Here is a 27074-nt window from a genome sequence, read left to right as displayed (position 1 = left end):
CCAATTTGTTGGAAAGGCGGAGGAGACAAAGCATGAATTCACACAAAACACGAGTTGTTGCTCTTTTATTGATCACACAAAACTTGATGATTACAATGAACCCGGTGAAGGGTATTTAAACCTTTTCCAACTAACTATTTGCCTAAAATATCTTGACATGCAACCACATGCAATCACACACTCAAAGTCGTCTATCACTTAACTCGACTCAACACTCAAACACTCAACCACTCAATCACTCAGTTAACTGATTCTCTATGTTTAGCCAACTCCTCATGCAGGAGTAATTATCTTATTTTAACAGATACTGGTAGCAAGCCACCTCAGTAGCCTTCGAAATAGTTCTCTGTGTGTTCCTTTAGGTGAGTTCATTTTATATGTTATTTGATTCTGATACTATTTTTCTTTTGCATTCAGGGGTATGGCCAGAATCTACAAGTTTTGATGACACAAATATAGGGCCTATTCCTTCTCGATGGAAGGGGTTCTGCCAAAAGGGAACAAAATTTGGTCCAGAACACTGCAACAGGTGCGCTAATGAGGGGTCGGAGTAGCCTTCAATTTGTTAAACGATATTTGCATATCGGATAACATTCAATTAAGATATTTAGCTCAAAGTTTTTCTTGCTAGTGATAAAGGATTCTATCTATATCCATCTAGAGACTGAGATATGAAGTTTGTTTTTATGTAATTAAATTGTAGATTCTCCAATAATATGATAGACATTAATGAAGTTAAACAGTTTCTCATGTACATCAAATTTCAAGAATATTTTGGCATTTACCATTTAAATAAGGATGACCTCTCTAGGTTAAACACAAGGCCAGAGAAGATGAAGAATTTCAAATTCTTTATAAAACATTACAATTTCCCAGAAGTATGTTTGAGTTTTGTATTCTTTAGGAGTAGTATGGTTTGTAAGTGTTTATTGATGGCCAGTTTTAAGCACTTAGGCCAGAAATCCTGGAACAGTAAGAATTTCAAATTCTTTATAAAAGATTACAGTTTCCCAGAAGTATGTTTGAGTTTTGTAATTCAAATTCTTTATAAAACATTACAATTTCCCAGAAGTATGTTTGAGTTTTGTATTCTTTTGGAGTAGTATGGTTTGTAAGTGTTTATTGATGGCCAGTTTTAAGCACTTAGGCCAGAAATCCTGGAACAGTAATGGTTAGATCTTTGTAAATATGTTATATTTAAAGTAATCTGGCACTTTGATGTTTAAGCATGTTTTTGAGGTAAGTAATGTTGGAGTAATTCTCACACTCACTTCATTGGGAATAGATCATATGATCCCGAGATTCACTTGGGAACATGAGATTAATTGCCCACTTAAGATAGTGGTAAGGGTTTAGAAGTTTAACATTGTTTGGAGATTTTAGTGTAACCCAGAACCTCAACACGGAATAAGAGCTTTGGCCAAGTGTTGGAGTGATTCTCACACACACTTCATTGAGAATCGATAATGTGGATTAACGGCCACGCTAGTATCCACCTTGGTAAATTGAGATTAATTTTCCACTTAAGATAATGGTAACTGTTTGGAAGTTCACTGACGCAAACACAATTTTGAGTGATAATTGTAGAGATACTCAATATTTACCTTGATGGGTTGTAACGGAATAATACATGTTTTTTGCTTGTAAAGTGCCCCTGCATTCTTATTTGATATTGTTGTAATGCTTGCAGTCTATTGCAGTTATTATTTCTTGCATGACATTGCTGGGAAGAAAAACACTTTGAACTTGCTTGTTGGAGAATGCTCAATCTCTGTATTTGTTTCTTTGTTTGTTGGTGTATAATAGAAGCCAACTGCATTGTAAGATATCCCTGCCCGAAAAGTGGAACAGTTAGTATTCAATTCTTGGAATCATGGTTCACTCTCGAGTGTTTTGCAATAACAAGTTGATTGGAGAGCAAGCCCTTCACAATGGAAGCAAAGTTTCACCCTCCAAATTGCTGTTTGCAACAGGAAATTGATTGGAGGAAGGTATTTCATCAAGGGGCGTGATGCTGAAATTAACCCTTTGAATCTCTCTGAAACAAGGGAATTTCTCTCTGCGCGAGACAAAGTTGGACATGGAACTCATAGTCTGTCTACAGCATGGGGAAATTTCGTGAAAAAAGCAAGTATATATGGACATGCAGAAGGGGTTGCAAAAGGAGGAGCCCCTCATGCTAGAGTTGCAAGTTATAAAATTTGCTGGCCTATAGATTTAGTGTACCATGGTTGCTATGATGCAGATATTCTTGCAGCTTTCGATGCAGGGATACATGACGGAGTTGATGTGTTCTCAGTTTCTCTTGGAGGTGAGCCTCCTCTTTGGGATTATTTTCAAGATGCAATTTCAATTGGATCGTTCCATGCAGTTCAAAGAGGGAGGGTTGTCGTCTGTTCCGCCTCAAATTCTGGTCCACTTCCGGCAACGGTTGCAAATGTGGCACCTAGGGTCATATCGGTGGGAGCAAGCAGCATCGACAGCGCATACTCTTCGAGTGTTCATCTTGGAAACAACATAACATATATAGTAAGTACGGCTTATTGGCATCTTTTAATCATTATTTTTTTATTTTTTTAAGATGGTTAAATTATTTTTTGATTCAGATTATATTTTTTTGTTATTTAAAATATATTTTTGAATGTGAAAATTGATTTAGTGTTCAACTAATTGTATTATATTTAGGAATTGATGTGATGGATTAACAACTACTTTAGAAACATGAGATTAACTGCCCACTCAAAATAGATGTCTGGAAATTTACTATGACCTGCAATTTTTGGTTTAATGTCAAACTCCAACATGATATTATAGCCTTGGCTGAAAGTGAGATTCCATTGTTTCATGTCAGAGTGGGAGTGTTGCAGAACCATGGGACTAACTGCCTTGAAAACATTCAGGGCTCGCCTTGAAAACCCCTATAACATTCATATTTTCCAAAGTTCACAGCATAAATCTGTGATCCCAACACATCAATAACAATCACCCTGGAACATGGGACTAACCACTCATTCAAAGTAATGGTAAGGGTTTAAAAATTTACTAAAACCTGCAGGTAAACCCAACATTCAGTGCCCTGAAAAAAAAACTTGACACTCATTTTTTTCAAAAAAATTCACAACTCAATTATGTCACTTCAACAAATCTCTATCAATTTTTCAATAAATTTGACCCAAAAAATACCTCAAAACGTAGAACAGTTACACTACTACCGGCTTATTGGTGCTCTCTAACCTCTTCTCTAATTAAGTATGGAAGAGCGCTGAATTCATTTTATGAAATTCGATTTACCAGTATTCCCCTAAGGGTGGAAATTAATCCCTGGAACATGGAACCGCTAAATAGGCCGAGAGGCTTATACATATTTCATTATGTTTATGTTGCAAGTTTTTGCGAAAGCATTGTAAGATTTAACGGTTTATTGATTATCAGGATAATTGTGAGTGCTGTAGAGATATCTTTTCATACAAAATTTCAAGAGGGCAATAAAGCATATTGAAATTTTCCCTTTGTTTCTCAATAAATCGGATCCCTTGCAGTTTGCTAGAAAAATCATTCTGTTACTCTCTGTGTTCGGATCCCTTGCAGTTTGCTAGAAAAATCATTTTGTTACTCTCTGTGTTTTTGTTTGAGGCCAGGGACGAAGCCTAGCCCAGTTCCAATTACCAAAGGGAAAGTTATATCCACTGGTATCATCAGCAAGAGTGAAAGCCCCACATGTGAATACGACAGCTGGGTATGATGCTACATACTACTACCCAATTACCAGCGAAAAAACTTGGACAGGAATAGTATTTCAATCCATCAAAGTCACACTTCTTTGTCATATTGTGTTTTAACAGTTTCAATCGCTAATATTTTCAGGCAACTCTGTTTCCCGGGATCATTAGATCCCAGCAAAGTTAAAGGAAAAATCGTTGCCTGCCTTCGTGGTATCAGTGAAAGAATTGAGAAAGGTTTAACCGTTCGATTAGCAGGAGGAGTAGGCGTGATTCTCGCCAATGCACCCGGAGGCGACACAGACGTTGATGAAGACTTTCATTTTCTTCCTGCTGCACATTTGAATGCAACTGATGGAGCGGCAGTTTTTCAATACATCAAATCAACAGCGTAGGATTTCAATGCGACTTTTCATCTTGTAGTAAACCCTAATGCCCAATTAAATTATGCTCATCCAGGTCCCCTGTCGCTTCCATTTATTCAAGAACTCAATTAGATATAAAGCTTTTCAACGTGTAGTAAAACCTGGTTATTGCATGAAAAACCCTAATGCCCAATTAAATTATGCTCATTCAGGTCCCCTGTCGCTTTCATTTATTCAAGAACTCAATTAGATGTAAAGCCAGCTCCGAGCCAGCTCCGACTATGGCAAACTTTTCCTCTAGGGGTCCGAATTCTCTTACTCCAGACATACTCAAGGTTTATAATTCAATCCCCACAACTCCATTGGTATGATATCTTCCTTAATATTTTGAAAAGAAAGTTGTTAACTGTTTCTCCGGTGCAGCCTGATATTACAGCTCCAGGGGTGGGCATCCTTGCGGCATTTTCAGAAGCAGCACCATTAACTGATTTGAACTTTGATAATAGAGCTGTACCTTTCGCTCTAGATTCTGGCACGTCTATGGCGTGCCCGCATATTGCTGGTGTTGCAGCTTTATTGAAGAGTGCACATCCTCATTGGAGCTCAGCAGCTGCCATTATGACTACAGGTATCTGTATCTATTTATGCGTATGCATACAAAGTTTTGAAAGATTTTTCATTTTGAGCGGGCATATATTCCAATCTGCCGAAATTTTGGGACCAACATGAGTAGAGGCGCTATTTTTCCATGTTTTCTATAAATATATTTTTGCCAATTTGCATTCTATTTTTAACAAATGATTTATTGTTTAAAATTATTATATTGATGACGATAATGGTGGTTAACGTCCGCTGAGACCAAACAATGATCTATCGGACCTAAATAAACAAATTATTTATTTTGATTTAAAATTTTATTCCTATGCTCAAAAAGCTTGGAGAGAAGCCTCCCGAGCTCACTATAATTTTGACGTTGTAAAAGGCTAGGAAGGTCAGTATTGTAACAAAGATTGTGAAACTGAGATCTAATGTGGTTGTACGCGGGGCACTCTAAGAGGAAGTGGTTTTCATCCTCGATGCTCCTATTCTCACATATATGGCAGATCATTTCCATCCATGGCGTTTTAGGAACTGCCCGATCTGTTTCACTATGGAGCTCATGAGAATTCGTTCTAATCTTTGCTATATTAATTTTCTTCTTTGAGCTAGTTAAAATAGAGAGATACTTTTGATCTTCTAGGGTGGGGTTGATGACCTTCTTATAATAACTTAATTTTCTTTTAGCCGCTAAATCTTTCTCACACCACAATTTTTCTTTGAATTTAGAAGTAACAATATCTTTAATGTTATTTATGTTTTGCAATGCATCATTCTCGTTGATCTCCCAATAGTTTAACCAGGGCCTCATGTCTTTATGCCACCCTCGATTGAGCCGTAGGTGGTTTTGGCTGGAATTTAAAGCTAGCTTAGGAAGTCTATGATCGTCTATGTTATTGAGTTTGTGCTTGTACAACAGAAACCTAAGCATAGCTAGGCTCTCAATAGGGGAAAGACCTGCTTCTATAAAGAGAATAGGATAGGGTGTATTACTTTTAATTTTCAGGTTATAAGTTATAAAACGCTTCTGGATTTGCTCAATCTTTCTCCATGATTCTCTGGAGATGCTGCAACCCCAAACCTCACAGTCATATAAGATAACAGGAGTGACTAAAGTTTCAAAGAGGAACTTCTTTTTATCCCACATTACGAGGTTTGCTGTTTTACAATTATTTTCAAGACCAAAATAAGCTTTCCACCCCCCATTAATCCTTTTCTGAATGCTATGGTTCTAGTTGAGCTTGTGATGGATATCAATTCCTAGGTACTTGTAAGAATACACTTCCTCCAAGTTATTATTGTCATACATAAAATTAGCGTAAGTGTCCTTCTCGGATTTGATAATCATAACTTTTGTTTTGTCAGTGTTAACAGTCATACCCATGGTAGAGTAGAAATCCTTAAGAAGCTTGAGTTGCTTATCAAGATCAGATGGGCACCTTGCCAAAAGAACAATATCGTCAGCATAGAGAAGAAGGATAACGACTATCCCAGCTAAGATTGTGCCATCACATCTTGCTTCCTCTAAATAGCCTTCGAGCTTATCGATGTAAATGCCAAATAGGGTAGGGGAGAGGGGACAACCTTGTTTAACTCCGATGTTACACTTAATATCTTTCGACCACCCCTCATTGCTCTTTAGCTTGGCAATTACATTCTCGTATAACCTTATAGCAGCAGCTCTCAACTCAAGAGGAACCTTTAGCTCTTCTAACCTATTCCAAAGGTTGTATCTAGGAACCGTATCGAAAGCCTTTCTAAAGTTCACAAAGCAACAAAATAAATTGGATTTATCATTACGACATTCCTCCGCAATGATCCTAAGCGTAACAAGGTGGTCTGTTGTTGAGTGATGCCTTCTGAAACTTGCTTGGCCTTTAGCTCGCTTACCTTCACTTTCAAGCCATATGCTTAACTTCTTTTCCAGAATACTACCATATAACTTGGCTAAGAGAGGGCTGATCATAATTGTCCGATAATTAGAGGGGTTATTTGTATCCCCACTTTTAAAAATAGGGATAATGAGGCTCTCAGTCCAAGGTTTAGGGAACCCTTGCTTGACTACTTGATTGAAAAGCTTGTGGATGTGGGGGATGAGGACAGGACCTCCAATATTATATTGCCAAAAACTATAAAATTATTATATCTTTAAAATTTTAAATTTTCGTAAATATCATATAAAAATTTTAGAAATTTGAATTTATTTTTTTTAATAAAATATTTTTTTAGAAATTTGATTTTCTTTTATAAAAGGATTTTCAAATATTTTATAAAAAATTATGAGGGAAAATTTAAAGGGTTAATATTACGGTAGTTTCCATTTTTTTCTAAAACCAATTCCCTCAAATTTTATAGTATAAAATTATTTTACCTTAAAAATTGTCAAAATTTTACATCTACTAATATTTCTACCAAAATATCACCAAACATTTCACACTTTGTATATTAAGGACTAATAAAATTCACCAAAGTTTATAAACTTTAAGATAAACTTCTATTCTTAAAATTTTCCATACATAATATTAATTAAAATTTTCAAAATTTTACAAATATTATACAAAATTATTAGAAATTAAATTTAACTTTTTACAAAAATATTCTCGAACGTTTTATAATTTACATAGTAAAAACTCATTAAAATACTCAAAATTTTTAAACTTCAAAATACATTTCTCTTTAAAATTTTGGAAAATAATATCAATGATGCACTGACGCACTTAAATTGTTTTGAAATTAAGTTGAGCATTTTTGGAATTAAATTGTATATGGTGTTTTCGAAACCTCTATAAATATCTAGAATCAAGAACAATTAAAATTATACTTTTAATTGTTTTTGTTTTTATTTTTAATGGATATTTTATTTATCTATTAAAAATAACTAAAACTTGTTTTTAATGACAATTTTAAAAAATGTTAAAACTTGGATACTCAAATACCAATAATACTTAATCTAAATACTATAATTTTTAGCATGATAAGTTTTATAAAGTTTTCCAATAAATAAAAGATGTTTTATTTTGCTATATTCTATATGTTTGCTAACCTTCTTTCCATTTTAATATGTTTTAAGAAAACTTTATACACACTATAATTTTGAAAATGTTAAAACTTGGATATTCAAATACAAATAATACTTAATCTAAATACTATAATTTTTAGCATGATAAGTTTTATAAAATTTTCCAATAAATAAAAGATATTTTATTTTGCTACATTTTATATATTTGCTAACCTTCTTTCCATTTTAATATGTTTTAATATTTTTAAATGACAACTCAAAAATTGGACAACACCAAAACGACAATTAAAGACGACTCACTGCAAATAGCAAGTCCTTTCGAGTATGGTGCAGGTCATGTGTATCTAAATAAGGCTGGAGATCCTGGCCTAGTCTATGATCTATCAATCAGAGACTACAACAAATTGTTTTGCAGCTTGCATTATAATTCAACCCAGCTCAAGGCCATAACAGGAAGGGCATTCTCTTGTCCTAAATGACCCCCTAACATCTATAACCTCAACTATCCTTCCATCACTGTCTCGGCACTGAGAGGGTCAGCAACTGTGAGAAGAACTGTGACAAATGTAGCAGAGGGACCGGTGACTTATAAAGCAAAAGTGCAGTCTCCTGTTGGAGTTTCAGTTTTAGTTGAGCTTGCAGAGCTTCACTTTTCTACCAGCGGGGAAAGGAAAACATTTAATGTGTCACTGAAAGCCGTGAAGAGTTCTAAGGGTCAGTACGTATTTGGGTACCTTACATGGAGAAATGCCAAGAATTGGGTTGCAAGTCCCATTGTTGTGAAGGTAAGCAGTGTGAGTTAAGATAGTGAATATCTCACTAACCAGCTATTGCTTTTCATTTATTCACGGAAAATTTGTAAAAGGGTCATTGAATGTTTCTCTTTTGTAGAATCGGTAAGCCGTGCAACCTAATAAAATTTCAAGCATGATTTATATTAATTAAATTTGTTTTTTGTTTTTGAAGTATACAGCGTCATATCGAGTGTCATTAAAACATGCAATTTGTTACAAATCTTTCTTGATTCCAATTTATTTTTTTTATAAAAGGTTATTACATTAGTTTTTGATAATTACATTTTTTAATTACTTTGGCATGAAATAAAACCTAACAGCATAGAATCTCCAAGAATTGTAAAACAGATTGCACATCAAAATTTATATTACATTAAATTAATCACACTATAAATACATCAGTCATTGGTTGAAAATAGAAATTCTATCTTAACTATACAATCAATAAGTTGAGAAAATATCTCAACCAAACACTAGATTTCTCAATCTAACTAATTAACACTTACACAACTCACACAACAATAACATTTAAGGACTAGGAATATCACTCAAGATGCACAAGACAAGTAAGAGTTAATCTCCAAGTCTCTCCCTTACCAAGTACTTCTCTTGATCTCAATCAAGTAACGTCTTCATCAACTTCCCTTAATAATTTCAAAATATTCTAGACTACTAACTCCATCGAGTTGTCTCTTAGGCCTCGTAAAGGTGTAGTTGGCAAGTTGGCTTCCTGAGTTCCACTCTTGAACTCCCAAATCTCGGATTTCCCGAATTCAATTACTGAACACATCCCACGCTGTCGCATAACTTCACTAGAAGACAACTCTCGAGTCTTCAACAAATGAGGTATCCTTCCCTAGATCCACATCTGCCAAACTAACTCGACAACCATCCATGTTGAGCTTTTAACTACACTTGATACATAGAAATAATGGAGAAAGGGTGTTTTGATTGTTTTCTAAGTTTAGATTTAGATCCTATTTTGTAGGAGATTGTTTTGATCTCCCAAACAGAATGTAACCATTATATTTGTGTATATGTTATTGCTCTAATTAATGAAAGCAACATTGTGGTAGCCTCAGGTGTTCCTCACCTGAGTGTGGTGGGTTTCATTTTCATTTTCAATTTGCCTTCCTATTATTTTTAGTTGGTATCAGAGCATCAGGAGATAAAGTTGTGTTTTGACTACTTGTTGTGAGTGCGAAGAGTAGGTCGGCCTGCTTGTAGAGAAGTCTATGTATTTGTGTTAATGCTCGTCGAAATAGATCGTTGAGATCAATGTTCGATCCAGATTCGATCCTTGATTTTTCATTCACATCACATGCTGTGAGAGTTGCCGTTTGTGAGTACTAGCGTGGGGGCAGCATAGAAATTATGAAAATGCAAAAGGCAGTCACTGAAGGCTGTTGTTATGCTAAGATTTCTATTGCACGAGGTTGTTGTCAGTATTGTGTTGAGTTGTTGCAAGACCTGTAAAGCCACTGATTCAATATTCTGAAAGAGTGTAGTGAAGAGTCACCTCGTGAAGCCCATGGAGGCATCAGGAGATAACATTTGTGTGTAAGCATTGGAGGTTGTTCTTACTAATGAAGAGCCTATCCATTAAATTATTTGTGCCACGATTTATTTGGGCCACAGTCTTGAGCCTAGAGGTCGTGGAGCACCAGAGGTCGAGTTTCAGAGAGGTCGATGTAGGAAATCTTGTAGATTCACAAGCTCATGCAATGTACTAAAACACAAGACAAGAATCTACTTCTACTTTCAACCAGTGGAAGCCAATAGATCGATGAAAACAATATGAAAAGGAAGAAGATAAATCAATGGTACATAAAACAATATTTATTCGGGAAAGACACTGCTCAAAACCCCTACTAGCTATATTGCATTAATCAGAAATCTAAGTGAAAATACAAAGCTTATTCTCACTAGAACAATTCCTGCACAAGTATGATCAACTCTCTTCTCACAAGCTATTTCAAGCCAAACCTTAGCCTTTTATGTTGCTCTCCAAGCCCCTATTTCCTTGCACAATTCCTATGGTTGAATAGCCCATATTAATGGGAATCTAGTGCTTCAAAAAATGCACAATCCAATCTAGGTTGACTTCCTGATTGCATGCATGATCTATACAACTCAGTAAATCATACAACCGATAGTACATTGTCCCTCCACTCTAGTCTCAATTGGGTCTAGGTTGACTTCCTGATTGCATGCATGATCTATACAACTCAGTAAATCATACAATCGATAGTACATTGTCCCTCCACTCTAGTCTCAATTGGGTCTTTCTCATAATCGACATGCATGAGTTTCTGATGAGGGAAACTTTAGTTAACTAGAGTGTCACTTGTGGATGCACTAGTGCACCAATTAACTGTTAACTCTCTATTAGTTCCACAAATATTTTGGAACTAATTTAACTGAGCATAACTCGGTAAACTGAGTTACCTAATTACAACCCACAAATAAACCCATCCTGGACCCCTAAAATTTAGGGAGAACACTTACATGACTTCCAAAATACCTCCAACTCGAAATTCCTAAGTTAACTAAGTAAACTTAACTTAATTAACTATTACAAGTGGCTATGAGAAAAGAATTACAATTTTAATTCACAATTTAATTCAAGGACAAATTTAATTGGAATTTCTAGATTCTGTTTTTAACATTTCTTGTTGTTATTTCCAACACTCCCTTTCAACAAGAAAGGACTTCAACTCTATCCCGATCCTAAACCTTTGGAATTTTCTACATGCAACACATCTCTCTAGTGTTGTTTCTACAACAACTCCTGAAACTAAAAAAAGCATCCAACCTGAACCAGTATGATGCATCTGTCATCAAATTTTCTAACTTCTACTACCTTTGTCGACTGAAAACTCTGTGCTTCTGCTAACTCTGCTTTCTGCATTGTTGTCAACCTTTCTATGTGCTCTTCAGTATCTGATTGCTCTAACATCTGCCACTTTCATCTCTGACTACATCAACCGCCACTGATTCCTCCTGCTACTATGTACTTTGGGCTCCCATAGCAAGGTATGATCCATGAGATAAAAACTCTCAATGGACCCTACCCAATTTCAACCCTCTTGGAACTATCACTTCACATTGCCCCACCTCACACCTGGAGGTATGGTTGCATGTTCTCCCTCTACCCACTTGGCTCGAAATTTCTCCCTACTATAGGTCTCTGCATGAGTGGATGTCTCCACTCAGTCTTCTCCCTGCTTCTCCAATTGTGGCTGCTCCATAATTGTCCGAGATTGCTTCTAAGGCTACTTCTAGGGCTGCATGTTTAGAGTTAATTCACTCTCCCTCTCAACCACCAAGTCTCTAACATTTTCCTTGCTCCTCAAGGCTTTGCATGCATCTTGTACCTCAAGAGCATATAGGTTCTTGACCCATGCACCGATTTGTTTTACCTGTCCCATGGCGATGTGTCTAAGGAAAACATTTCCCTTATTAAAAATCACATCATAGCCATGGTCTTCCAATATCGCAACTGAAACAAGATTCTTCTTTAGTCCTAGAACATACATCACATTTGTGATCCTGATAGGGGAGCCAAATTCCCTCTGAAAGGTAACTGTGCCAATCCCGGTAGCTCTATACCTCCCGTCATCTCCAAACTTTATGCTTTGCTTGAGGTCTTTCTCCTCAACATCACTAAAGAGATCTTTATTCCCCGTCATATGGAGCGAGGCACCATTGTCAAGATACCACACAGCTCCCATGATAATGTTGGCCATGCATGCAATGAGAGTGAAATCAAGTTCAAATTGTGAAGCTAGAGCTTCACTTGTTGCAACTACTGCAGGCTCCTTCTTTCTTTCTTTTTTCTGTGGGCAATTCGTGGCATAGTGCCTGTGCTCATGACAGTGAAAACACTTGAATTTCGACAAGTCCATCTTCTTTCAGCCTGCCTTGCCTTGGGACTTCTTTCCCTTGGCCTTCTTTTCCTTACTTGCTAAGGCAAAATCCTCTTCCACTTCCTTGGAAGAGGTCCCATCTTTGGTGTTTCGTCGAAAATCCTCTTGTACCAAATCTGACCACACTCATTCCCAATCTGGAAACTTCTCCCTCCCATTGACAGAGTCCTGATAACTATGCCAACTCTTGGGAAGTCCTAGGAGAGCTAGACTCACCATATCATCCTCAACTCTAGTGATTCCAACACTTCCAATCTCATCTCAACAATGAGTGAAATTGGTCAAGTAATTTGGAATTGAGTCACCTGCCTCCATCTTGATTTTTCGAAGTTTATCTTTCAATTCCAACTTTAATGATCATTGTTGTTATGGAAAAGGTCTGTGAATGCTTTCCACATAGCATACGGAGTCTCCTTCCCATGAAGACTTGAGACAATGTGGTCTCGAACTCCCTCAAGGATTATCTACCTCGACCTTGCCACACACTTCTTACATTTTCCCAGATATTGTTGGTGGCTTAGGAATGTATTGATCAATGAATTCCTTCAAGCCATTATCCTCCAACACGACCTCCATCTTGTCCTTCCAAGCTATGTAATTTGAGTTTCCATCCAAGGCATACTCGAGTCGCAAACCGTAGAATGTCATTAGCTGATCTTGAAGTATGTTTTGCAAATTCGAATTTCACATGTAACCCAAAACCCAAAACTTCAAAGTCTCCTCTAGTATATTGTCTTCAGCTTCGATACCATGTAGAAAATCTTGTAGATTCATAAGCTCATACAAAGTACTAAAACACAGGACAAGAATCTAATTTCAACCAGAGGAAGCCAATAGATGGATGAAAACAATATGAACAATAAGAAGATAACCCAATGGCACATAACGCAATATTTATCCGAGGAAAGCCACTGCTCAAAACCCCTACTATCTATATTGCATTAATCAGAAATCTGAGTGAAAATACAAAGCTTGTTCTCACTAGAACAATTCACGCACAAGTATGATCAACTCTCTACTCATAAGCTAGCTCAAGCTAAACCTTAGCCTATTCTGCTGCTCTCCAAGCCCCTATTTCCTTGTGCAATTCCTATGGTTGAATAACCCATATTAATGGGAATCCAATGCTTCCAAAACTGCGCAATTCAATCTAGGTTGACTTCCTGATTGCATGCATGATCTATACAACTCAGTAAATCATACAACTGATAGTACACTATCCCTACACTCTAGTCTTAGCTTGGTCTTTCTCAGAACCGACATGCATGAGTTTCTGATGAGGGAATCTTTAGTTAACTAGAGTGACACTTGTGGATGCACTAGTGCACCAGCTGACTGTTAACTCTCTCTTAGTTCCACAAACATTTTGGAACTAATTTAACTTAACATAACTCAATAAATTGAGTTATCTAATTACAACTCACAATTAAACTCATCTTGGACCCCTAAAATTTAGAGATAACACTTACATGACTTCCAAAAGACTTCAAATTTGAAATTCCCAAGTTAACTAAGTCAACTTAACTTAGTTAACTATTACAAGTTGCTATGAGAAAAGAATTACAATTTTAATTCACAATTTAATTCAAGGAAAAATTAAATTGGAATTCATGGATTCTATTTTTAATATTTCTTGTTGCTATTTCCAACAGTCGATTTGTGGTTGGTGAGGTTGATTAAGAGGCCGGTTTTCTGAGTGTTTGAAGAATTTGGAGAGCATAGTTGGATGGTGCAGTGAAACTGCAGTTAGTGTTGATCGTTGTTGGAGTGTTGTTGAAGTTCATACCTTAGAAGGAGTGTCGACGACCTTTGGAAACAAGTGCATACACCTATGTGTCTTTCTCAATTGTTTGAAGAGTGCTCACTGCAGAGAGTGTTACTATTAATTGTTTTGCAGTTCCATCTGTTGGTGGCCAGTGTTGAGACGCTCATTTACATATTAGAATCAGGCAGGTCGCACAGGTGAAAGGAAGAGAGTAGTGTAGTGAATGCAGTGATGGGTCAACAACACCAGCGAATCCCTATGGAGATCTGCTAAATGCATCAGCTAGAGAAATGTGATCTGATTTTTATTTTTTTATCAACACATTCAACAGCTAAGAGCTCATGTGTTGATAAGGGTAAACTTATGAATCTTAGATATTTTGGGTTGCATCTCTCTGTTGAAAATAGCAACAAGAAATGCTATAAATAGCATTTTAGGTAACAGTGTTGGACATAGCAACAAGGAATGAAAAATGGAAGTGTTAAAAATAGCATTGCTATAAATAGCATTTCAGGATGGATTCAAATTTTAGTTAGTCCCTGAACTAAAATTGAGAAGTAAAATTCGAATTTGATTTTAGCAGCTGTTTGAAAAATAATTAATTAATTCATCTTGAGTTAATTAGTTGTAGGAAATTGAACATGAAGTCTATGTGAAGACATGCAACAGTTTCTCCATTGATTGAAGAAGTTATCCCTTGATTAAGGAGATCAGGATGAGTTGTACTTTGAGTTGTAATTAGTTAGCTCAGTTATCTGAGTTAAGTCCAGTTAGATTAGTTCCAACAGTTTGTGTAACTAATTGTGAGTTTAGTTAGTTAATGCATGCATGCATGTAACTGTTGCACTTCAGATAATTGAATATTCTCTCATAAATAACTCATGCATGTTAGTTCAGTCAAAGACCCAGTTGAGATCAAAGGAAGGGATAGTGTACTATCAATTGGAGGATTTTTCCTATATAGGAAACTCATCCATGTAGAAGGAATTATCTCCTTCACGACTGCGCAGTTACTTTTGAGTTTAATGTGTTGTGTGAGAGGTAAATTCACACAGGTGGCAGCATTGGACCCCAGGAGAAACTACGCAAGGAAATAGCAGGCTTGGAGGGAAGAGGAGAAGGTTTGTGAGAAGCCTTTAACTGTCTATGAGCAGTAGAGAGAATGTACTGAGAGTTGGATAGCTTGTGAGCTAAAGCTTTATGTAATCCGGACATATTTCCACTTGTATGATACTACAGAGATCGAGGTTTTCAGCTGAGGCTTTCCCCAGAGTATTCCTCTGTGTTCATGTGTGATTGCTTTCTCATTCTCAGTGATATGTGTTCTATTTGATCTTGCTCATAATCGATTAATATTTCGCAAGTTTGATTGTAGAAGTAGATTAAGTATTTTGCTTTAGTACATTGCATAATCAGTTTAATCTACGGTGAAATTTCTACATGGTTTCGGAGCAATGGTGATTAGAGCTGTGAACAGTATATGAAGAAGAGAAATTGAAGTAAAAAAAAATAATTGGGCCGTGAGTTTGCAGAGCAAATCTGAAAATTTTTGTGCAAAATTTTCAGAAACAAATAGCAGATGTGGATTCCTTGCGAAAAAATACCCAAATTAAAAAAAAAAATCGGTTGAATCGGAGTTCGGATGAGGGATATATCACTGGTTTAAAATCAGCTCTTTTTCCAAAAAATTTCGTGACGGCGGGAAAGATGAAACATATTGGTGTGCTAGCCAAGAACCTATATGCACTTGAGGTTCAAGATGCATGCAAAGCCTTGAGGAGCAAGGCAACTATTGGAGACTTGGTGGTAAAGAGGGAGAGTACATCACCTCTCAACATGTAGTGCTAGAAGAAGTCTCAGACAATTGTGGAGGAGCTCACAATTGGTGAAGCAGCTTGGTTGTCGAGTAGCCAAAACTAGAGAAGCTGGTAGGAGACTGAGTGGAGGCATCCATTCATGCAGAGACCTCTAGTAGGGGGAAATTTCGAGCCAAGTGGGCAGAGGGATCACATGCATCCATACCTCCAAGTAGGAGGTGGGGCGATGTGGAGTGACAGTCCCAAGAAGGCTGGAATAGGGGCAGGATCATTGAGGTACCCAACCTCTTTGATTAGAACTTTCTACGGGAGCCCCGACGAGGAGCAGAATGACTCACTGAGTGGGTAGAGACAGATGTGGATGGAGCGGCAGAGAGAGCTACAGTGCAGGAGTCCCAAGATTGTGCAGAGCTAGCAAGATGCAACAATGCGAGAAGCACAGGAGTGTTGCACCAGTGCAGGATGGCACAGAGAGGTGTGCAACGGTGCAAGATGCATGGAGTGTTACAGCAGCTCAGAAGTCAGAGAGGGAGCACTTGTCAGCGGCAGAGGGAGCTTCAGCATCAGAGGGTATTTCTAGCCCAACGAAGAGGTCAGTTGGGAGTTTTTTTTGTTTCTAGAGTTGCTGGAACAATAACACTTCGGAGAAGTGTTGCATGCAAAACATTCCAAAGGTTCAGGATTGGGTTTGAGTTGAATGCCTTTCTTGTTGAGAGGGAATGTTGAAAATAGCAACAAGAAATGCTATAAATAGCATCTCAGGTACCAGTGTTGGACATAGCAATAAGGAATGAAAAATGGAAGTGCTAAAAATAGCATTGCTATAAATAGAAATTTGGGATGGATTCCAATTTTAGTTAGTCCCTGAACTAAAATTGAGAAGTAAAATTCGAATTTGATTTTAGTATCTGTTTGAAAATTAATTAATTAATTCATCTTGAGTTAATTAGTTGTAGGAAATCAAACATGAAGTCTATGTGAAGACATGCAACAGTTTCTCCATTGATTGAGGAAGTTATCCTTTGATTAAGGATATCAAGATGAGTTGTACTTTGAGTTGTAATTGGTTAGCTCAGTTATCTAAGTTAAGTCTAGTTAGATTAGTTCCAACAATTTGTGGAACTGATTGTGAGTTCAGTTAGTTAATGCATGCATGCATGTAACTGTTGCACTTCAGATAACTAAATATTCTCTCATAAATAACTCATGCATGTCAATTCAGTCAGAGACTCAACTGAGATCAGAGGAAGGGACAATGTACTATCAGTTGGAGGATTTTTCTTATATAGGAAACTCATCCATGCAGAAGGAATTATCTCCTTCAGGACTGCGCAGTTACTTTTGAGTTTAATGTGTTGTGTGAGAGGTAAATTCACACAGGTGGCAACATTGGACCCCAAGAGAAACTGCGCAAGGAAATAGGAGGCTTGGAGGGTAGAGGAGAAGGTTTGTGAGAAGCCTTTGACTGTCTATAAGCAGCAGAGGGATTGTACTGAGAGCTGGATAGCTTGTGAGCTAAAGCTTTGTGTAATCCAGACATATTTCCACTTGTATGATATTACAGAGATTGGGGTTTTTAGCTGAGGCTTTCCTCGGAGTATTCTTCTATGTTCATGCGTGATTGCTTTCTCATCTCATTTATATGTGTTCTATTTGATCTTGCTCATAATCTATTAAGCTTCCACAAGTTTGATTGTAGAAGTAGATTAAGTATTTTTCTTTAGTACATTGCATAATCAGTATAATCTACGGTGAAATTTCTACATTCTCCCCTCCTCCTTCGAAAAATGTATTGGAGTTAGTCAACAACAGTAGTAAAAAAGGACATTAGTTGTTTTCTTCTTTAAAAAGGGGCTTTTACATATTTTTTTTAAAAAGGCACATGGAGTGGCACCCTCCATTGCAAAGGGGTGCCAATTTTTTTTTTTAAGTTGTTTGAGCTCCTCCTGAAAGGCATTGTGAGAAGATGGTCAATCCACTTGCAAAGGCATACTTGAATGAAGCAAATAATTTGGATGGCACAAATTACATCAATTGGAAATTCAAGTTGTAAATTTATGGCTCTTGGACTATCACAAAGGGAGAAGAAGCAAAACCTATTGCAGGATCGACAGCTACAATGATCCAGGACTTGGAGAAGAGGGAGAAGAAAACAAAATTATTATTATGGATGTATGTTAAATATAATGTAATTCCTTATATTCGTGATTGTCAGACCTCTAATGCGACCTGGAATGCATTGAAGGAGTTGTATGAAACTAAGAATACAAATCGAGTCTTGTTTCTGAAGAGTAAGCTCATGTATATTAAAATGGAAGAGAATGAATTTGTTAGTGCCTTTATTTCCATAATTAAATATTTGAAAGATAAGTTGGAAATATAGGAGAATCAATACCTTCTATTGATCTTGTGACAATCACTTTAAATGGAATGTCAGAGGACTATCAGATGTTTATTACAGGTCTTGTAGCAAGGGAGAAAGCACCAAATTTTTAGGAATTGACAAGTATATTGTTGCAGGAAGAAGAGAGGCACAAGAATTTGAAGCCACGAAATCTATGTTGGACATTCTAGCAAAGAAGAAATTATTCAAAGGGAAACAAAGAGGAGCAAACAAAGGTGGAAGCTCATCTTAGAAAAAGCAGTTTCCAAAATAAAATCAAGGTATGTCATCTGTCAAAAATGATTTAGGAATAAAAACATTTTACTATGGTAGAAGTGGGTATATTGCTAGAGACTATTATAAGAAGAAAAGTGATGAATCTAGGCATAAACATAGAAGACACTAAGGAAATTTTTCATGAGAAGTTGTAGTAGATCTGACCTGCAAATATATGAAAATAGAAATATGCCTGGACATAACAAGATCTAAATATAGAAATGCTTATATTTATTAATCAAAACCCTTAAGGTACGGTAACACCATACAATCACTCCTTAATGAAGGAGAACACTCCACAAGCCATATGCTTGCCAATATAATAATCCTTGACCCCTCTCAGTGGGGAGTCTCTAGCCTCTATATAGGCTTCATATATACAATACCCAGGGTCATTACCATGGGTCTCTCAATACCATATATCTAATACAATGGGCTTACATTATTCCTAACTACTAGTGGTCCCCTGCATGATGTGAGTTAACCACTTTATTTATTAACTATGGCCCATCACCTCATTACTTTATTCCCTTGGGTACCTCCCTTTGTACCCCATACCCCATAATATCCCCCCTAGGTATACTACATTCCACCCCCTTAAACATGTTTCGTCCCCGAAACATAAGAAGAACACAAATAATAAGATCTACTCAAAAGAGTAGTCCACTAGTACCATGCACGTGCATCTAGCCATCCTAGAGACAAGTGATTACTCGATCTAGCTGGTGCCTCGCTCGCTTGAGATGGGAGTTGATCCTAGCGGTTCCTTTGTGTTGATGTGTTGTGGTTGGATCTTCGCACCTCTCTATTTGTTGTGCGGGGGTTGTTGTCCTTGTTGCTAATTTGTTGCCATCTTGTTGGTTGTTTTCTTGTTGGGTGATGTGGGTGGTGATATGCTGAAGTTTTAACCAATGGTGTATCTTTCTTTAATTCACCACCTAATGGAACCTGATTGGTATCTGGTACATGTTGTGGCACCTGCAATTGTTGCTTATCTTCCAGTATTACTTCAACCACAGACTCCTCATATGATGTATCAATACCTGCAACATTTTCTGCTTCAGCCTCTTTAGAATCTACTTGTTTATTGATGGAAATATCCTGTAATGTAATTTTCTTCTTTTTATAATAGAGCTTCAGTAATTTTTTCTGCACATTAATATTGATAGTACCAACATATTCCATCCAAGGGTATCCCAAAACAACATCCACGTTAGCTATATCTAAAGCATAAAAATCAGAATGTAATACATACTTATCCATAGAAATATTCAAATCTTTATAAACTTGCATATGCTCATTATTAACCTGTGTGTGCTCCATTTGTTTGGCTGAGACTTGTAATCTTTTAGCCAAATGAATATTAATAAAATTATGCTTGCTATTAGGATTGATAGACACAATTATCTTCTCTTTATGAATACATCCATGAACTTGTAATAAGGAGATATCATCAGAAAATAACCCTTTCCGTGTTTCATTCTCCTATTGTGTAGCATGAGACCATTTGTCCAAAAGGAGTTTTTCAAATTCTTCATCCGAAAGTTTGGACAACTTCTTGTTGTCAAGTGAGCTCCACCATATGGCAACCTCATCTTTCACAAAAAGCCATACTAAGCCTTTCCAATGTTTCAGAGAGGTTTTCTTAAGATATTTTATGAATTCTTCAATAGTAGGACCATTACCTTTCCCTGTAAAAAGAAATTCCTTGCTAGAAGTCATGAAGAGGGTTTTGAAGAAAATCACTTACTTTGGTGAAAATTTAAAATGGACACAACTCGATCAATATGGCTCAGAATCCTTATGATAACCTATTTTTGGAAATGGAACAACCATTCTGCATCTTCCTATGTGATATAAATCTCTATTTAGGCACTCTGGAAATTAAAATTCCCTCTACAGCTGTCCCGCTGTCCAAAATTTCTGAAAAAAAAAAAAAAAAAAAAAAAAAAAAAAAAAAAAAAAAAAAAAACTCTGATTTTAATTCAGCGATATCTCCCTCATCTGGACTCTGAATCGACCGATTGTTTTTTTCAAATTGGGAAATATTGCAAGAGGATCTCATATATGAAATTAGTTTCTCAAAATTCCCCACAAAAATTGACTGGATATCGGTCGTTCACGAATTGTCGTCAGAAACATTTCTACAACACAACGAATTTTTAAATTAGTGATATCTCCCTCATCCGGACTCCGATTCGGCCGATTGTTTTTTTGAATTTGGGTATTTTTTCGGAAAGAATCCAGATCGTCAATTTGTTTCTAAAAATTTTTCACCAGAAGTTTCATATATGATTTGCAAACGTGTCGCCCCAAAAATTCCTACAAAAAATAAAAAATCTCTCATCTTTGCCCAAGAAAGTGCTCTGATACCACTTGTAGCAGATCTGACCTGCAAATATATGAAAATAGAAATATGCCTAGAAATAACAAGATCTGAATATAGAAGTGCTTCTCTTTATTAATCAAAACCCTTAAGGTAGGGTAACACCATACAATTACTCCTTAAGGAAGGAGAACACTCCACAACCATATGCTTGCCAATACAATAGTCTTTGACCCCTTTCAATGGGGAGTGTCTAGCCTCTATATAGGATTCATACATACAATACCCTGGGTCATTACCATGGGTCTCTCAATACCATATATCTAATATAATGGGCTTACACTATTCCTAACTACTAGTGGTCCCTTACATGATGCGAGTTAACCACTTTATTTATTAACTATGGCCCATCACCTCATTACCTTATTCCCTTGGGTACCTCCCTTTATACCCCATACCCCATAATATACCCCCTAGGTATACTACAGAAGCCCTAAATTCTGATCTCAAAAATCTTAAAGTTATTTGTGTCTAATGTTACGCTGGTTGCTGAAATGGATGATGCAAATATATATTTTGTGGACTCTGAAACTTCGATTCATATGACATGTAACAAGAGTTGGTATGATAATTTCAAGGAGGTATGCAATGGTGCTAATATCTATCTTGGAGACGATCACCCACATCAGATCAAGGGATGTGGGGATATTCCTATAACATTTCCAAATGGCAATGTCAAACACATTCATAATGTTATGTATGTGCCTGGGATCAAGAAAAAATTGATCTTTGTGTCTACAATTATAGATCAAAATCTGAAGGTTGAATTTTTCAAAACACATTGCATAGTGAAAGATTTGTTGGATCATTGTAAACTTGTTGCTTCAGGAGTCAGAGTTGGAGGCTTGTACAAGCTTGATGTTACTAGCAAAAGTCATCAAGCACTGACTTCTATAACTATGTTAACAAAAAGTCTTTGGTATTAGAAGTATGGTCACATCAATTATCATGATTTATTATTGTTGCAGAAATAAAGTATGGTTGAAGGACTCCCTATGTTAAAAAATGAATATGTTGCTTGAGAAGGTTGTGCATTAGGAAAAATTCACAGAGATGAATTTCCCTCTAATTCTGATAGGAGAGTAAGAGATGTATTAGAACTTGTGCGCTCTGATGTTTGTGGATCCATGCAAACCAAAACCCAGGAGGTGCCTACTATTTTTTATTGTTTATTGATTATTGCATAACGTACACTTGGGTGTACTTCCTCAGGAAAAGGAGTGGTGTTTTTTAGTATCTCAAAGAATCCAAAAACATGGAAGAGAAGAAAATAGGTAAGTTCATAAAGATCCTACGTTTAGATCAAGGGGGAGAGTAAAAAATGGGGAACTTCACCAAGTATTGCAAGGATTATGGAATAGTGGAGGATTTCATAGTACCCTACACTCCACAGCAGAACGATGTTGCATAAAGGAAAAATAGAACATTGGTGGAATTTGCACGGAGCATAATCAAAGGTAAGAACCTCTCAAATGATTTTTAGGCAAAATCCATTAGTACTGTTGTTTATTTAAAGAATATAAGTCCAATAAGTTATCTTTATCTTAAGACCCCATTCAAAGCCTTGTATGGTTTTAAACTAGCAATTCATCATTTGAGGGTGTTTGGATGTAAATCCTTTGCACATATTCTGAAGGAGAATAGAAAGAAGCTTGATGCTAAAGCCATTAAATGCATATTTGTAGGATATTGTTCATAATTTAAAGATTATAAAATTTTTGATCCCTCTACTTACAAAGCGTTTAGAAGTAGAGATGTAATTTTTCATGAGCAAACAGACGAAGGCAACAAGGATAACAACTATGAAATATGACACATTCTTCCTAAAGTTCGAGAAAATACAGTAGAAGCAAAAGAAGAAGATAGTGATGAATAAAATCTTTAGGAAGTATTGAGTGATATGGACATCACCAACAGTCAGATCCCACCCAAAAATGGAGAAGAACTTTCAGAGAACATAAGTGAAAACAATAAAGTGAGAAGAAGATCTACTCAGCAGATTCGACTACTTGAAAGGTATAAGGACTATGCCCTCATGACTAGAGTTTTGAATGTAATAGAACCCATGAGTCTTAATGAGGCTAATGAACATGAAGAGTGGAGAAAAGAAATGGAGGAAGAATATGAATCTATAATTAAAAACAAAACCTGCGAATTGACTGAAGTGCCTAAAGGAAAAGAACCCATAGGATGCAAATGGATGTATAAACCCAAATTTAAAGAAGATCGTAGTATAGATAAATATAAAGCTAGACTTGTGGCAAAAGGGTACGCACAAAAGGAGGACATTGATTATGCATAAACATTTGTACCTGTACTAAATTTAATACCATTAGATTGTTAATTGCATTAGCTACAAAGTACCATTGGAATTTGCACCAATTAGATGTAAAATATTCTCTTTTGAATGGTGATTTAAAGGGGGAGGTGTATTTGATACAACGTGAAGGGTTTGTGAAAAAGGGGCAGGAACATTTAGTTTACATATTAAACAAAGCTTCGTATGGGCCAAAGCATGACCCTAAGTCATGGTATGAAAATATATATTCCTTCTTTCGTCAACGGGATTTTATGAGGAGTTAAAGTGATCCAAATCTGTATACCAAGTTTGATGCAAAGGGACATGTAATATTGATTTCTTTGTATGTTGATGATCTAATTATTACAAGAAATTCAGTCAAATTGATTGATGAAATTAAGGTGTAGATGTCACAAGTATTTGAAATGAAAGATCTTGGTGAGTTACATTACTATCTAGGTCTTGAAGTGTGGAGAGATGCTGGTCAAACTTTTGTTACTCAGGGTAAGTATGTCAGAGAAGTGCTCAAAAAGTTTAATATGGATCAATACAAAGTTTCTTTTGTTCCAATGTAGCAGAATGTGAAACTACATTTTGATGATGGCTCAAAGGAGGTAGATGGTGCATTATATAGACAACTAGTGGGAAGCTTGAATTATCTTACTACAACCAAACCAGATTTAGCATACTTTGTTGGTGTGTTAAGTAAATTTATGGAGAGACCTCTAGAAATCCATTGGAGAGAAACAAAAGGATTACTCGGTTAAATTAAAGGAATAATTGATTTTGGTCTTAAATATACTGATTGATTTGATGTTGAGCTGACGGGTTACTCAGATTCAGATTGGGTCGGTAATTGGGATGATAGAAGATCTACTAGAGGTTATGCGTTCAGTATTGGATTCGGGATTGTTTCATGGAGCAGAAAGAAGCATTATACTGTATCTTTGTCATCTATAGAGGCAGAGTATAAATATTTGTGTGCAACAACTTGTGAAGTTGTTTGATTGATGCGAGTTATTTAAGATGTTGGAGAAGAAAAAAAGAAGGCTATAGTGATAAAGTGTGACAATCAGAGCTCAATCAAGTTGGCAAATAATCCAATCTTTCAAGCAAGGACAAGGCATGATGATGCCTAGTTTCATTCTATTAGAGAGAAAATACAATCTAAAGAAATCTTTCTTGAATATTGTAATACTTGTGAAAATGGTGTTGATATTTTCACAAAGCCCCTTGGGAAGATGAAACTTGAATTGTTTAGGGAGATCTTAGGTGTGGAGATTAATCGTTTCTCCATTAAGGGGGAAACTTAGAAATAATGGAGAAAGGTTGTTTTGATTGTTTTGATTGTTTTCTAAGTTTATATTTAGATCTTATTTTATAGGAGATTGTTGTGATCTCCTGAACAGAATGCAACCATTATATTTGTGTATGTGTGATTGCTCTTATTAATGAACGTGTCGATTTTAATACTGTACAGAAATTACCTACATATGAATATTAAAAACAAGAAAATAAATAATGGCAAGAGCATAAAACATCAAACAAATATACACAAAGATTTTCCCCTAGATCCTGAAATTGGGGCTACCAAATTGATTTTTCATTATATTCCTTTCAACGTTACAATACATATATATACATGCCAAAGAATCCAATAACCCTAGATTAGAACATAACCATAGTTCCCTTGAACAGATCTATAAAATACGATGGATAGAAAACGATCATGCCCAAAATCATGTGTGAAATCCATGCACAAAACCATAGGTAGGTCCACCCACCTAATATAGGGTCCAAAAAACTTTTCTTGGGGCATTTCCCTGGACCCCACACAGGGGGGCTACTGCCCCCATGCAAACCCCTGACAGGGGGGGCTACCGCCTCCCTTATGACCACCCCCCCAGGCCCCGCACAACGAAGGGGGCAGTGGTCACCCCCCTTCTAACCCCCTCTGCTTCACGCATGGGGCTAGTTGTGGAAATAATATTACACACACCCAACATTCTCCCACTTGTTGTTTTCTTTTCCACATAGGGGGTCACATGAGAGCTTAGTCACTAGTCTAGCCCTACAATGCACATTATTGTTCTACACTAAAAGAAATTCTCAATGCTCACAAACTTTGTTGATGCATCTATAGTATTCTTCAAAGTGTCCACATTTACTAGCAACACCTTTTTGTCCTCAACTATAGCCCCTACAATGTGATATTGAACATCAATGTGCTTTGTCTTTAAATGATAAGCAGGGTTCTTTGCCAAGAAAATTGCACTTTGGATGTCAAAGTCTATCCTTATAGCTCGTTGTAATAACCCCATACTTGAACACAGTCTCTGCAACCAAACTGCTTCCTTGCTTGCATGAGTGGGTGCCATGTATTCTGCCTCTGTAGTTGAAAGTGCCACTACAAACTATCTTTTACTCATCCAACTAACTGCACCTCCAAATAGTTTAAACACATATCCACTTATAGATATTCGCTGATCTAGATCTTCAACCCAGTCTTCATCAACAAAGCCACGTATGTCCAAAACTATGTCCAATCCTAGTCTTCCTTGGTAGCATAGGCCATAATCACTAGTGCCAGGAAAAAAACCTGAAAAACTGCTTCACTGCTATCCAATTCTCCTTCCCTGGTTTTGACATAAACCTTCTCAATACTCCCACTCTATGTGCAATGTATGGTTTAGTACAGACCATTGCATACGTCAAGCTACTCACTACACTTGTGTATGGAACACGGGACATGTCCTCTTCCTCTTCTTGTGTCTTGGGAAACTGTTCAACAAATAACTTTACAACTACATGAATAGGAACCTTCACCAGTTTAATATCCTGCATATTAAACCTCTGCAGTATTGTCTCGACATACTTCCTCTGGTTTAACCAGAGCTTCATCTTTGGTCAATCTCATTTAATTTCCATGCCCAAAATATAGTTTTCAGCACCAAGATATTTCATGTCGAATTTGGAGGATAACTGGGTCTTCAAATCCTAGATAGTTTATTTGTTATTTCCAATCAACAACATATCATCCACATACAAGACCAAATAAATAACACGGTCACCAATTAATCTAAAATACACATAGTGATCTGCTTTGCTTATGGGGAAGCCAAGTCCCCATATAAATGTATCAAATTTATGATACCACATCCTTGGTGATTGTTTTAACCCATACAAAGAATTTTTAACCCTTACAAAGTTCGTAGTCGTACACCATCGGGTGGCTTCACTAAGGGCGAGATCTCCGCATCAGCTAACAATGTCATCTTCCCTACAACATGAAGCCCTTCATAGATGAGGTATTGTGTAATGTTTCTCCTCTTAAAGTTTATGATGTATTATTAGGCCAACCATACTTGTGGAAGCACCATGTTATGTATGAGTCTAGGCCTTGCACTGTCATTATTTTTTTGGGAAACAATTTATACAAGATACCAGAGGTAGCACCGCCTACCACCATCTCTTTGATCTTTGTGGAGAAATGCAGTAAGATCATTTCCCATATTGGGAAATTTTTCTTCCTTATGATTTGTCCTCAGGGAAAGAAGATGATTATGGCCACATCCACAACCTCCAAATAGGGCTCCTCCACATGGTAGTATCAGATGGACAAGGTCATGGAAGAGTACAGGGACATCTTCACCTCACCCACAAGGGTACCCCTACACTGTCAAGTCAAGCACTCCATCTATCTGACCCCGAGCATGTTGCTACTG

General features: G+C 36.7%; 1 pseudogene; it reads left to right on the top strand.

Annotated features, from left to right (window-relative positions):
• The window catches only part of LOC149173631 (subtilisin-like protease SBT5.3), a 57866-nt pseudogene extending 49363 nt beyond the window's left edge, over positions 1–8503 (top strand).
• The last annotated feature ends 18571 nt before the right edge of the window (positions 8504–27074 follow it).

The sequence above is a fragment of the Pinus tabuliformis genome, chromosome 4_2 (assembly GCF_031772625.1).
Source record: "Pinus tabuliformis cultivar Carrire ecotype Pingquan chromosome 4_2, CPIR1, whole genome shotgun sequence".
Lineage (NCBI taxonomy): Eukaryota > Viridiplantae > Streptophyta > Pinopsida > Pinales > Pinaceae > Pinus > Pinus tabuliformis.
The sequence above is the reverse complement of the archived record's forward strand: the minus strand, read 5'-3'. Positions and strand labels throughout refer to the sequence as shown.